Here is a 6,146-nt window from a genome sequence, read left to right on the forward strand (position 1 = left end):
CGGGGGCTCTCTTCTCCCTACTTGCCTTCCCAGCCACCTTCTGGCCCCTCGATCCCTAAACTGAGAATGAGAGAATCTGAGGGCTAAGGTCAGAGTCTATAGACCTGGTCCTTCTTTCTCCACCTCCAAGTAGGGAGACTTTAGAGGGGTGAGAAAAGGCAACAGATTCCCCCACTCCATGTTCCCTGCCCCCCAGTTCTCACCCTGGCCTGGCCTAGTCCCCCCATTCCAGCCCCAGCTTCCCCTCCCCCCATTCCTCCCATTATGATTATTTTGCTCTCCCCTTGATTACATCTGCTTCACTAGCTCAGAAATAAAGATCCTTTGAGACTAATTTTGTACCCCCCAACTCCCCACCCCTTCCCTCCCCCTTCCCTCTAGACCAGGGCTCCTGTTAGCTCCTTTCTCACCGGCTGGAAGACATTGAGTTCCTTGTCTGGGGAGCTGGGGGGTTGATGGGAGGGGGTGCCAGTGGAATGAGGGGGGGTCTCTCCAACTCTGGGACGTGTCCAGCAATCCAAACCTGTCCTTCTTTTGTTCCTACAAATCTCTTCATACTGTCACCACCCTCTGGAGTCTGCCTTTCTCCCAGTAACCAGGGGATGGGGAGGAAGGGGAGGAGGACCCTGATTCACCCCATCCCTCAATTCCAGGGAAAGGAGGGAGGAGAGAAAAGGGAGAAAAAAAATTTAAATTCCCCCCCCTCATTAGCCAGAAAGGAAGCAAAAGGGGATAATTATAATTAAAAGCAGACAGCTGTGGATTGCCTTTTATGTTCCTCCAAGCTTCCTCCCCACTTCTGCCACCATCACCCAAAAATCTGCACACCCCCCTGCGCATCTTCCCCCTGGTTTCCTGCAAGAGTGGGGAGCGTGTAGGGAGACTAAGGCATGAGGTGCAGATTTGGGGACAGGGACTACACTTGCTCTCCCATAGAAAGCATCTTCTGAAACATCTCAATAGGCCCAGGAGATACAGGCTTCCTCTTCCTATCCCCAGCCCACAGCCCAAAGTGAGGGCCTGTAGGAGGTGGGGGCATGTCGCTAATAATAACTAATTCAATAATTTTGGGAAATCTTTGATTTTCTTAAAAATAGCCATAGCATTCATAATGAAACTAATACTAAGAATTAAATATAACTTAGAATATTTTCTCATTCACGCATCTCTTTCCTCCTCCCTTGGAGATGCCTCAAAACGCAGGAGGGGTAGCTGAAAGCCAGGAGAGCTGGGATCTGCCAGGGAGTGTGTTCTAACAAAGACAGGCTCATAGGTCTAGATTACACATAAAATGCACACATACACATACATATACTGTATGATTTCAGGGGTGGTGTTGCTAGGCCTAGCTCTGATATCCTATATATTTATAGAACTTGATCATAGGCCAGAACAGCAGGGTAATTATAGCATTATTAGCATATATGCAAATCAGGTAACCTATATACGCTGAATGGAGGCAGATTATTATTTATTTCTCTCCCCCTTTCTCCTTCCCTGGTATCAGTTCTGGCTCCTCAGAGCTGCACACCAGCAATTATCTGACATTATAAGAGGGGGTTGTAGCCCTGGAGGAGGGGGCTGAGGGGAGTAGGACAGGAAAAAAAACCTAGGGGCGGGAGAGTTTTATCTCATTTTACTCAATGTTATTCTGGGAAGAGTGGGGAGGAGCTCAGTGAGAAGCCTTTGAATTAACAAAGGCTAATTCAAGGTGGGGGGGTGGGCAGGAGGGGAGAGACAGAGACCTGAAAACAGAGACAGATGAAGCCAGAAAAGCTTGAAGCAATGACGGAGACTGAAAGAGACAGAGCCACAGCTCACAGAGAGTGAAGGAGCCAGGGCTGGAGTCGCAAACTCACGTAGAATAAGGCACAAATATTCCAGATGTGGTTAGAAAACAAGGATCTGTTTATATGGAGGTAGGAGGGATGCCCTCTCCAGCCAGGTTCGCTAGACACGGGGCCAGCATGGGGGGCCAGGCCTGCCCACCCCCTGTTGACTTGGAGGCTGAGTCTGAGTCTGAATCCAGAGCCCATCCCACATTATCAAATCCTTTCCCTTTTTCCACCACCTAGTAAATGGTCTTGGGACCCCAGGCAGTGGTCTCTGGTGTATTCATTCATTCCAACCAATACATAACAAGCTCAGATCACACCGACAAGGTCCATCTCCAGACCCTCCTTTCTCCCACCAAGATGGAGCTGGAGCCCCTTCTCTTCCCTTAGGTTTGTGCTATTGTAGGTAGGTTCAGTGTCAGGCTTTCCAGCCAGATCTCCACCACTGGGGCCCTCAGTCTCCAGGGAGTCACAACACTGCCTCCCTTTTCATACTCCATCTCGCCCTTGTACTCAGACATTATTTATAGCAAATCTGTGGTTGGGAAGTTGGGATCTTTATGGTTTGTATTGATTTTCCTCCATATCATTCCAGGGACTTGCCTACTGAGTTGGGTACTTCTTCCTTTGCCTGGCTGGGTAGGATTCTGCTGGCCCTTGGTGACCATGGGGCAGTGACTGGGATTACAGAGCTTCACCATATTCTTCTTCCACTCCACTTGGAAGAGGCCTCCAACCTTCAGGTGGACTAAAGGAGTTTTCCTAAACCCTTTTTATGTCCTAGAGATAGTATCTATTTCAAGTTTCAAATGTCTCTCTCTGGGTTCCTGCTTGCAAAGTGTTTATCTAGCTATCTCTGTCTCAAAAAAGCCTTTGCCCACCTAAAGCAAACTCCAAAGAAGACAATGTTGAGGAGAGGTAGGATTATTGAAACTGGTGGGTCGAGGGCCTGGAGTGGTAGCATGAAGAAGCGTCCCTGAGAGACAGACACTCAAGGAGACAGCAGGCAAAAGACCAGAAGGAAACAAAACTTCACGGTTGTACTTAGATTTTTATGCAAAAATGAAAATTTTCTGTCATGTATATTTATATAGACCAACAAGGTGGATGGGCTTTATCACCCATGATCCTTGCACCTATGGCATGCATTTGTGTTTATATTTTCTCCTGGGTCTGGCTGTGTCTCCTTTGTGGCTGGGTAGCACAGAAGAGTAAAAGGGCTGAAGAGGCAGTGAGAGAAAGACAAACTGGGCGGAGAAAGAAACCAAGAGGGGTAGAGGCTTGGAGAGGGGCTACTGAGACCTAGAGGAGAAAAAGAGAAATGTGCTGAGAGGCACCAGAAACTGGGTCAAGGATAGGACAGATGAAGAGAGTGACAGCCAGCCCCCGGGGCCAAGCTTTCCATTCTCCCTCCCATGTTAGAGACCTGGGATATGGCCCTCTCGCCAGCCTGTTTCTTCCCCAGGCTCAGCCCAGAAATTGGCGAGTAGATTTGCAACTTCACCAGGCGCATTGCTCTGCACTTATGATAGTATAATAATCTGGAGTCATTTGGACAATGGATAGACCCCTCTGGGTCTGTCCCTTAGACACCCGTCTCCACACACCCCAGCATTCTAGGAGGGGGACTCACTAGCCTTTCTCTTTTGATCTATGGACTTTCCTACTTCAGTAACTCTCCCACACAATAATTAAGCTCCAAACCTGTGGAGCTCTGTGTGTGCACATAAATATCTCTTAACCTCATCTTCTCTCCTACGAAATTCATCTCCCTGGCAATCCAGTTGGACATCTGTGCCCACACATTGCCAGCGTCTTCCCGGGCTTGGTTGTCAGGACCTCTCTGTTTGTGCCTTGAGCAGGTCTGTGTTTCTCCCCAGCACGGCCTGTGCGGCACTGATTCCTGCCGGCAGGCAGGCTCCATCCGTCCGTCACCATTCAGGCAGGTCTGAGCACCACTCTCACGGCTGCTGCGGCCAAGAACACCTTCCAGACCTTCTGGGGATGCAGGGTTCCCCCGTAAAGCTGCCCAAATACCACCTTTTTGGCAGCTTGATTATAGATCAGATACATATGGTTCTTTCATAATCCAGTCTCAGCACAGGGCTCCCATGGCACCAAACAATCCCCTCTGCCCTGGAAAGGAGACTAGAGCCCACCAGGGACGCCTGGGCTAGTATGCCAGCTTGATAACCATACTCATAAGCTGGAAAGAGATTTTCTGCTTTACATCTTCCTAGGTGTATATTGGTAGCTATATCGGTACACACATGTTACTTTTATTCCTAGAACCATTTACATCTCCTCTGCTTGTTTTCACATAAATAATGGTCTCTATGTAGGCACCTGTCCAAACACTAGCACTGTGCGTGACACATGTGGCACAGAATACATACTGGCACATGTATTGCATGCCTGCTTTATACTCTACCACGGTGCCATTTCTTGGTGCAGTGTGGTTTCTGCCTGCTTCACACGGGGTTCTCTAGGTCCGATGCTCATCTAGGGCTCCAGCTCTCCCATTTTGGCTGCAGCACTCAGCTAAACAAGCAGCCAGTGTTGGAGCCCCCAAAACCTCAGGCTAGGCAAAGGTACTGAACTCCGGGTGGCTGTGTATATGGGTGCCAGGCTACTGCTGTGCCCGCTGGTGAGCAGGCAGGTCCCTGTCCCGCTGCTGGGCACTCTCCTCAGTCACCACTTTGTTGGTCCTGGTGTGTTTGTCAGCGTGTGCTGTGTGTACGCGCGCCCTTGAGTTGGCTTGAGGCTTGCGGGTAATTCGGTGCGTGCCTGGACGATGGTCTGCAGGCCCCTGAGTCCCATTGTGTGCCGGGCTGCGGCTTCTGAGTGTGAACTGCGATCTGGCCCTCTGTCTGCCCCTAGGCCAGGCCGAAGCCAGGCCAGAGACGCGGGCAGGGTCCCCGCCCGCGCCCCTGCCTTGTGTCTGCACTCCCGCGGGCGACAGCGGCTCGGGCTCCGGCTTGCCACAAAGTCCCAGCTCCGCAGCGGCGCGGGCGCGGACTCGCCGGGGCGGCTCCAAGGAGGCTCCGGGCGGAAGGGCGAGACGCGCGGGGGACACTCGCCCGCTCTCCCGGGCCGACCACCGCGCACGCCGCCCGACGCGGGAGCTGCGCCGCCACGGGCGCGCGGAAAAGGGACGGAAATGAAAGCACCAGAAGGGCCCAGGCGAGAAGTCAGCAAAAAAGGGAAAAGAGAATCAATCGGGTACAGATAAAAAGGAAAAACAAAACCTACTTGAAAAGGAATAAACATTAAAGAAAGGGATAAAATAACGCCAAGTGAAATAAAAAAGAAACACCCCCAAAGACATGAAAGGTGTTAAACTAAATGGTAGAAAAGGCAAGGAAAAAAATGAAAAAGAGAAGGCTCCGAGGAGTCCGCTGGGAAGGGGTCCAGACCGGGCGACGCGGCGTCTGGGAACCTCCTGCGCTCGCCGCGGGCCGCGGACCCGGCTCGGGCGAAGAGCCCCGCCTGACCGTGTGACAGCTCGCGCCCCGCCGTTGGCAGCGGGTCACCAAGGACCTGGACACAGAGGGCCCCCACCGCCCCCACCTCCGCCACTGGACCCATCCCCGGGGGAAATGAGACCAACAGTGAGCCTCCAGCCCGACACCCCCCAGCGTCAGTGCTCCGTAGGCTTCGTGCTCTGGGCCTCGAGGCCCTGTAGACGCTGTGCCTGGGTTCGCGGCGCCAGCGGAGCCCCGGCCCGGCCGGCCGACGGCCCTGGGCACCGCGGCGCGCAGCCCGGTCCCCGCCCGCCGCTGGGACCCGGCCCGGCACGGAGCGGCGGCATCCCTCTCCACGCGCACACCGCACGCGGCAAGTCGCGGACTGTGGTGCGGGGCAGGGGGCTGAATAGTGAACAACCGGGAGAAGCCGGGGTGAGAGAAGCAGAGAACCGAGGCACAGAGACCCAGAGTTCCGCAGAGAGGGGCCGGGAAGAGAGGAGGGCTACGAGCGAGGCAGGCAGGGGAGGAAGAGAGGCCGGAGAGAAGGGAAAACACAAATAAATGAAGGGGGAAAGAGAGATGAAGAAGGGCAGTGAAAGAGGCAGCCGCGGCCCCTGGGGCGTTTGGCCGAGGCACAGATAAGCCCCCTCCGCGCGTGGCTGCTGGGAGCCGGTCTCCTCTTTTCTTTCCAGGCTGCGAGAGTCAGTCCCGAGACGCTGTGATCCCAGTAGCGGACAGGGCCGGGATCCAAAGTAGGCAAAGGGGATGAGCTACCGCGGGGCACGGGGGAATCCGCACCGTTGTCCGGCGCAGGGAAGGGGCCTCAGAGAAGGGCCCTGCGAGC

This window comes from Microcebus murinus, chromosome 2 (assembly GCF_040939455.1).
Source record: "Microcebus murinus isolate Inina chromosome 2, M.murinus_Inina_mat1.0, whole genome shotgun sequence".
NCBI lineage: Eukaryota > Metazoa > Chordata > Mammalia > Primates > Cheirogaleidae > Microcebus > Microcebus murinus.